This window comes from Fringilla coelebs, assembly GCF_963513975.1.
Source record: "Fringilla coelebs genome assembly, chromosome: 32".
NCBI classification, from domain to species: Eukaryota; Metazoa; Chordata; class Aves; order Passeriformes; family Fringillidae; genus Fringilla; species Fringilla coelebs.
The window spans coordinates 1,028,010-1,037,031 of NC_140058.1; positions in this window are offsets into that span (position 1 = coordinate 1,028,010).

Genomic DNA, 9,022 nt, shown 5'->3' on the forward strand with positions numbered 1-9,022 from the left:
AAAAGGAAAATCCCAAAATTTCTCGGTTTTGCCTCAAAATGTTCCCGGGTTTTGGGTTTTACTACGGCGCGCTTCCGGGTTTGGGGGAGCGCGGTGGTGATTGGTCGGTGTGGGTGTCAAGCAGAGGGATCGGCCAATCACGGTGCTGAGGGGGTGGGACATGCCCGCTTGAACACCGGCACTTCCGCGTTGGGGCGGTTCTCAGTTCCGATTGGTTCGCGTGCGTGTCAATCAGCAGAATCGACCAATCGCAGCGCGTCCGGGGTGGGGGGCGGGAACTGCGGGGGTGGCAATGGGGACAGCTCCGTGTGTCCCCAAATGTCCCCAAATGTCACCTGAGTGTCACCAAGGGTCACCTCAGTGTCCAGAAGTGTCACCTCAGTGTCCCCTCAGTGTCCCCAAATGTCCCCAAATGTCCCCTCAGTGTCCCCAAGGGTCACCTCAGTGTCCCCAAATGTCCCCTCAGTGTCCCCTCAGTGTCCCCAAATGTCCCCAAGTGTCCCCTCAGTGTCCCCTCAGTGTCCCCTCAGTGTCCCCAGTGTCCCCTCAGTGTCCCCTCAGTGTCCCCTCAGTGTCCCCAAGGGTCCCCTCAGTGTCCCCAAATGTCCCCAAATGTCCCCTCAGTGTCTGAGGTGGCACAGAGGTGACATTTGGTGACATAGAGGGACAGGACACGGCACTGAGGGGACACTTGGTGACATTTGGTGACATTTGGTGACACAGAGGGACAGGAGGGGGCCCTGAGGGGACATTTGGTGACATTTGGTGACAGGAGGTGGCCGGGGCTGGCCGGGGCCGATAGCGCCAGGCGCTTCCTGTGGGGCCTTGGGGACATCCGGGGGACACTGGGGACACTGCGGGGACAGGGACAGCCAGGGCTTGGGGACATCCGGGGGACACTGGGGACACTGGGGACAGTGCGGGGACAGTGCCACCCCGGCCTTGGGGACATCCGGGGGACACTGGGGACACTCTGGGGACAGGGACAGCCAGGGCTTGGGGACATCCGGGGGGACACTGGGGACACTCTGGGGACACTCTGGGGACACTGGGGACAGTGCGGGGACACTCTGGGGACAGTGCCACCCTTGGGGACACCCTGGTGACAGTGCCACCCCTGGGGACACTCTGGGGACAGTGCCACTCCAGCCTTGGGGACAGGGGTGGGGCTTGGGGACACTCTGGGGACACTCTGGGGACAGTGCCACCCTGGTGACAGTGCCACCTTGGGCTTGGGGACACCCTGGTGGCAGTGCCACCCCTGGGGACACTCTGGGGACAGTGCCACTCCAGCCTTGGGGACATCTGTGGGGGACAGAGGGAGGGGCTTGGGGACACTCTGGGGACACTCTGGGGACAGTGCCACCCTGGTGACAGTGACACCCTGGGCTTGGGGACACCCTGGTGGCAGTGCCACCCTTGGGGACACCCTGGTGACAGTGACACCCTGGCCTTGGGGACACCCAGGTGACAGTGCCACCCTGGTGACAGTGACACCCTTGGGGACACTCAGGTGACAGTGCCACCCTGGCCTTGGGGACACCCTGGGGACAGTGCCACCCCAGCCTTGGGGACACCCTGGTGACAGTGCCACCCTTGGGGACACCCTGGTGACAGTGCCACCCTTGGGGACACTCTGGGGACACTCTGGGGACAGTGCCACCCTGACCTTGGGGACACCGTGGTGACAGTGCCACCCTGGTGACAGTGATGCCCTGGTGACAGTGCCACCCTTGGGGACACCTTGGTGACAGTGCCACCCCGGCCTTGGGGACCGTATGGTGACCGTGCCACCCTTGGGGACACCCTGGTGACAGTGCCACCCTTGGGGACACCCTGGTGACAGTGCCACCCTTGGGGACACCATGGTGACAGTGACACTCTTGGGGACACCCTGGTGGCAGTGCCACCCTTGGGGACACCCTGGTGACAGTGCCACCCCCCCTCCAGTTGGGGACAGTCCCTTGGTGCCACCTCCATTGGGATGGGGGGGAGGGGACACTGAGGCCACCACGGGGGAGGGGACATCGAGGCCACATCCTGTCCCCACCCGTGTCCCCTGCGGGCGTTATCAGCGGGGACAGGGCTGGGGACAGGGTTGGGGACATTGGGGACACAGTTGGGGACCTTGGGGACAGGGCTGGGGACATTGGGGACATTGGGGACACGGCTGGGGACACTGGGGACATTGGGGACAGGGTTGGGGACATTGGGGACATTGGGGACAATGTACGGGAACGTGGAGACGGCGCTGGACGCGGCCTGGGCAGCCGGGGAAGGTACGGCCACCGATGTCACCGATGTCACCTCAGTGTCACCTCAGTGTCACCTCCCTGTGTCAGTGTCACCTCCCTGTCCTTGGTGTCACCTCAGTGTCACCTCAGTGTCACCTCCCTCTCCTCGGTGTCACCTCAGTGTCACCTCCCTGTGTCAGTGTCACCTCAGTGTCACCTCCCTGTCCCCAATGTTAATGTCACCTCCCTGTCCCTGGTGTCACCTCCCTGTCCTTGATGTCACCACAGTGTCACCTCAGTGTCACCTCAGTGTCACCTCAGTGTCACCTCCCTGTCCCCAATGTCACCTCCCTGTCACCAGTGTCACCTCAGTGTCCCCTTCCCTGTCCCTGGTGTCACCTCCCTGTCCCCAATGTCACCTCCCTGTGTCAGTGTCACCTCCCTGTCCCTGGTGTCACCTCAGTGTCACCTCTCTGTGTCACCTCAGTGTCATCTCCCCATCCTCAGTGTCACCTCCCTGTCACCTCCCTGTCCCTGGTGTCACCTCAGTGTCACCTCCCTGTCCTTGGTGTCACCACAGTGTCACCACAGTGTCACCTCAGTGTCACCTCCCTATCCCCGTCACTTCAGTGTCACCTTCCCTGTCCCCAATGTCACCTGCCCGTCCTCGGTGTCACCTCAGTGTCACCTCCCTGTCCTCAATGTCACCTGCCTGTCCCCAGTGTCACCTCAGTGTCACCTCCCTGTCCTTGGTGTCACCTCAGTGTCACCTTCCCTGTCCCCAACGTCACCTCCCTGTCCCCAATGTCACCTCAGTGTCACCTCAGTGTCACCTCCCTGTCCCTGGTGTCACCTCAGTGTCACCTCTCTGTCCTTGGTGTCACCTCCCTGTCCTGTCCCCAGTGTCACCTTGATGTCACCTCCCTGTGTCAGTGTCACCTTCCCTGTCCCTGGTGTCACCTATCTGTCCCCAATGTCACCTCAATGTTGTCAGTGTCACCTCCCTGTCCTGTCCCTGGTGTCACCGTCCTGTCCTCAGTGTCACCTCCCTGTCCTCGGTGTCACCTCAGTGTCACCTCTCCATCCTCAGTGTCACCTCCCTGTCCTGTCCCCGGTGTCACCTCAGTGTCACCTCCCCCTCCTCAGTGTCACCTCAGTGTCCTCGGTGTCACCTCCCTGTCCTGTCCCCAGTGTCACCTCAGTGTCACCTCCCCATCCTCAGTGTCACCTCCCTGTCCCAGGTGACCCAAAGGTGTCCCCAGCGTTGGTGGTGGCACCTGGCAGCTGTCCCCAACCCCTGTGGGTGTCCCCAAGTGCCACCCGCACTGTCCCCAACCCATTTAGATGTCCCCAAGGATGTCCCCAACCCCTTTAGGTGTCCCCAAACCTGTCCCCAAGTGCCACCAGATGTCCCCAACCCCTCCAGATGTCCCCAGCCCTGTCCCCCAACCCCTTTAGATCTCCCCAAATCTGTCCCCAAGTGCCACCAGCTCTGTCCCCAACCCCTCCAGATGTCCCCAAGTGCCACCAGAGGTGTCCCCAACCCCTCCATATGTCCCCAAACCTGTCCCCAACCCCTTTCAATGTCCCCAAACCTGTCCCCAAGTGCCACCAGTGCTGTCCCCAACCCCTCCAGATGTCCCCAAAGCTGTCCCCAAGTGCCACCAGAGCTGTCCCCAACCCCTCCAGATGTCCCCAAGTGCCACGAGAACTCTCCCCAAGTGCCACCAGCGCTGTCCCCAACCCCTTTAGATGTCCCCAAACCTGTCCCCAAGTGCCACTAGCTCTGTCCCCAACCCCTTTTAGATGTCCCCAAGTGCCACCAGCGCTGTCCCCAACCCCTTCAGATGTCCCCAAAGCTGTCCCCAAGTGCCACCAGAGCTGTCCCCAACCCCTCCAGATGTCCCCAAGTGCCACAAGAACTCTCCCCAAGTGTCACCAGCGCTGTCCCCAACCCCTTCAGATGTCCCCAAAGCTGTCCCCAAGTGCCACCAGAGCTGTCCCCAACCCCTCCAGATGTCCCCAAGTGCCACGAGAACTCTCCCCAAGTGTCACCAGCGCTGTCCCCAACCCCTTTAGATGTCCCCAAACCTGTCCCCAACCCCTCCAGATGTCCCCAAACCTGTCCCCAACCCCTTTAGATGTCCCCAAACCTGTCCCCAAGTGCCACCAGATGTCCCCAACGCTGTCCCCAAGTGCCACCCCTGAGTGTCCCCGGTGTCCCCGCAGGCCGCCCCCTCCCCTCCCCCACCGAGGATCCCTACGAGCCCCTGGACCCCTCCCCCACCCCGGGCCCGCCCCCCAAGGGCCGCCCCTCCCCCCGGCCGGGCCCGGTGACACCGCGGGTGGCCCTGGTGGCCTTGGTGGCCTTGGTGGCCTTGGTGGCCCTGGCGGTGACGCTGCTGCTGCTGCTGGGGACGCTCGGGGCGCGGCGCAGTGAGTGGGGGAGGGGAGCGGGGGGGGATTTTGGGGGAATTTTGGGGATTTTGGGGAATTTTTGGGGAATTTTTTGGGATTTTTTTGGATTTTTTTTGATTTTTGGAGGGATTTTTTGGGGGGAATTTTGGGAAATTTTTGGGAATTTCGGGGGGATTTTTTGGGAATTTTTGGGGGGATTTTGGGGGGATTTTTTGGGGGGATTTTTGGGATTTTTTGGGAAATTTTGGGGGATTTTGGGGGATTTTTTTTGGGATTTTTTGGGGAATTTTGGGGATTTTGGGGGGAATTTTTGGGGGGATTTTTGGGGGAATTTTTTTGATTTTTTTGGAAATTTAGGGGAATTTTGGGGGAAATTTTTGGGAACTTTTGGGGGGATTTGGGGGAATTTTTGGGAAATTTGGGGGATTTTTTGGGAATTTTTAGGAATTTTTGGAAATTTTGGGGAATTTTGGGGGGATTTTTTGGATTTTTTGAGAAATTTTGGGGAATTTTGGGGGGAATTTTTGGGGGGATTTTTTGGGAATTTTGGGGATTTTGGGGGAATTTGGGGGATTTTTTCGGAATTTTTGGGGAATTTTTGGGATTTTTTGGGAAATTTTGGGGGGAATTTTTGGGAACTTTTGGGGGGATTTTGGGGAATTTTTGGGGGATTTTTTTTGGAATTTGAGGGATTTGGGGGATTTTTTCGGAATTTTTTGGGATTTTTTTTGATTTTTCAGGGGATTTTTTTTGGATTTTTTGAGAAATTTGGGGGAATTTTGGGGGAATTTTTGGAAAATTTTGGGGGGATTTTGGGGAATTTTGGGGGAATTTTGGGAATTTTTTGGGATTTTTTGGGGATTTTTTTTATTTTTTGGGGGATTTTTTGGGATTTTATGGAGAATTTTGGGGGAAATTTTGGGGGGATTTTTGGGGAAATTTTTGGGATTTTTTTTGAAATTTAGGGGAATTTTGGGGAAAATTTTTGGGAATTTTTGGGAAATTTTTGGAAATTTTGGGGATTTTTTGGGATTTTTGGGGGGAATTTTGGGGGGGAATTTTTGGGATTTTTTGGAAAATTTTGGGGATTTTGGGGGGAAATTTTGGGAAATTTTGGGCACTTTTGGGGAATTTTGGGGGGAATTTTTGGGATTTTTGGAAAAATTTTGGGAATTTTTTTGGAATTTTTGGAAAATTTTGGGGAATTTTGGGGGGAATTTTTTGGGATTTTTTTTGGAATTTTGGGGGGAATTTTTTGGGAATTTTTTTGGAATTTTGGGGGGAATTTTTGGGATTTTTTTGGAAATTTTGGGAATTTTGGGGAGAATTTTGGGGGGATTTGGGGGAATTTTGGGGGGAATTTTGGGGGGAATTTTTTGGAATTTTAGGGGGATTTGGGGGAATGTTTTGGGAATTTTGGGGGGAATTTTTGGAGAATTTTAGGGGGAATTTTGGGGGGGATTTTGGGGAATTTTGGGGGAAATTTTTGGGGGTTTTTTTTGGGAAATGTTTGGGGTTTTTTTGGGAAATTTTGGGGAATTTTGGTGGGAATTTTTTAGAAAATTTTTGGGGTTTTTTTTGGGAATTTTGGGGGGATTTTTGGGCCACTTTTTGGGATTTGGGGCCGTTTTGGTGGGAATTTTGGGGGGAATTTTTTGGGGGAATTTTGGGGGGAATTTTTGGGGGGATTTGGGGCCAATTTTTGGGATTTGGGGCCGTTTTGGTGGGAATTTTTTTGGGAATTTTTGGGGGGTTTTGGGGGGGTTTTGGGTCATTTTGGGGTTTGGGTCAATGTCCCCAAAATGTCCCCAAAATGTCCCCAAAATGTCCCCTGGGTGTCCCCTCAGTCTCAGCCCTGGAGGCCGCCCTGGAGGCCGAGAAGGAGAAGGAGAAGGAGCCGCCACCAGAGGCGGGTGGGTGGCACCTGTCACCTGTGTCACCTGTGTCACCTGTGTCACCTGTGTCACCTGTCCCAGTGTCACCTGTCCCTGTCACCTGTGTCACCAGTGTCACCTGTCCCTGTCACCTGTCCCTGTGTCACCTGTCACTGTCACCTGTGTCACCTGTGTCACCTGTGTCACCTGTGTCACCTGTGTCACCTGTGTCACCTGTCCCTGTGTCACCTGTCCCTGTCATCTGTCCCTGTCCATGGCACCTGTCCCTATCACCTGTCCCCTCCCAGTGTCACCTGTCTCTGTCACCTGTCCCTGTGTCACCTGTCCCCTGTCACCTGTCCCAGTGTCACCTGTCCCAGTGTCCTCTGTCCACTCCCAGTGTCACCTGTCCCCAGGTGTCCCCGTGTCCCCTCATTGTCCCCTCACTGTCCCCTCATTGTCCCCTCAGTGTCCCCTCAGTGTCCCCTCATTGTCTCCTCAGTGTCCCCTCATTGTCCCTTCAGTGTCCCCTCAGTGTCCCCTCATTGTCCCCTCATTGTCTCCTCAGTGTCCCCTCATTGTCTCCTCAGTGTCCCCTCATTGTCCCTTCAGTGTCCCCTCATTGTCCCCTCATTGTCCCCTCATTGTCCCCTCATTGTCCCCGCAGTGTCCCCTCACTGTCCCTTCATTGTCCCCTCATTGTCCCCTCAGTGTCCCCTCATTGTCCCCTCATTGTCTCCTCAGTGTCCCCTCATTGTCCCCTCAGTGTCCCCTCATTGTCCCCTCATTGTCCCTTCAGTGTCCCCTCAGTGTCCCCTCATTGTCCCCTCAGTGTCCCCTCAGTGTCCAGCTCCTCCCTGCTCTAAACCGAGCTCCGTGACCAACTCCTGATGGCCACTGCCCAACTCCTGGTGGCCACCACGATGTCCCCAAGCCCTCCTGTGTCCCTGTCCCCTCAGTGTCCCCTCAGTGTCCAGTTCTTCTTCCTCTACACCGAGGCCACTGCCCAACTCCTGGTGACCACTGGGCAACTCCTGGTGACCACTGGGCAGATCCTGATGGCCACTGGGCAGCTCTTGGTGACCATTGCCCAACTCCTGATGGCCACTGCCCAACTCCTGGTGACCACTGGGCCATCTCCTGGTGGCCACTGCCCAACTCCTGGTGGCCACTGCCCATCTCCTGGTGGCCACCACCGTGTCCTTTGTCCCCACAGCCTCCACCCCGTTCCTGCTCTACATTGGCCACCACATGGTGGCCACTGGGCAGATCCTGGTGGCCACTGGGCAGCTCCTGGTGGCCACTGACCAACTCCTGGTGACCACTGACCAACTCCTGGTGACCACTGGGCAGCTCCTGGTGGCCACTGAGCAGCTCCTGGTGGCCACCACGATGTCTCCAAGCCCTCCTGTGTCCCTGTCCCCTCATTGTCCCCTCAGTGTCCAGTTCTTCCTCCTCTACACCGAGGCCACCGGGCAGCTCCTGGTGACCACTGGGCAACTCCTGGTGGCCACTGCCCAACTCCTGGTGGCCACCACGTGTGTCCCTGTGTCCCCACAGCCTCCACCCTGTTCCTGCTCTACATTGGCCACTACATGATGGCCACTGGGCAGATCCTGATGGCCACTGGGCAGCTCTTGGTGACCACTGCCCAGTTCCTGATGACCACTGCCCAGCTCCTGGTGGCCACTGGGCCATCTCCTGGTGGCCACTGCCCATCTCCCGGTGGCCACCACCGTGTCCTTTGTCCCCACAGCCTCCACCCCGTTCCTGCTCTACAACCGCCACCACTCCGGCTGCGTGGTGGCCTCTGGCCAGTGGCTCTCCCTGACCCGCTGCGACCCCTCCTCGCCCTCCCAGCTCTTCCAGTGGCTCCCGGGGGGGCTCCTGCGCCACGCGGCCACCGGACGCTGCGCCGGGGCCGCCGCCGAGGCCGCCGGGGCCCTGGTGGGGCTGCGGCCGTGCCGGGAGGACTCGAGGCTGCAGCGCTGGGGCTGCGCCCGGGGGGCTCTGCTGGGCCTGGCCGGGACCCCCCTGCACTTCAACTTCGGCCACGAGCGCCGGCAGCGCGTGGTGCTCTACGGCGGCACCGGCAACTGGAGCCGCTGGCTGGCGCACGGCTCCCAGAGAGACGTCTGCTCCACCGCCTGTGAGTTCTCACCAGGTTTTCCCAAGTTTCCCAAAATTTTCCCAAGTTTTTCCCAAGTTTTCCCAATTTTTCCCCAATTTTTCCTATTTTTTTCCCAAATTTTTCCCAAAATTTTCCTATTTTTTTTTCACAAATTTCCCCCAATTTTTCCCAATTTTTCCCCAATTTTTTCCCCAATTTTTCCCCATTTTTCCCCAATTTTTCCCAAGTTTTTCCCAAGTTTTTCCAATTTTTCCCTATTTTTTTCCCAATTTTTTCCCAAATTTTTCCTGATTTTTCCCCCAATTTTTACCCAATTTTTCCCAAATTTTTCCCCAATTTCCCCCCATTTTTTCCCGATTTTAACC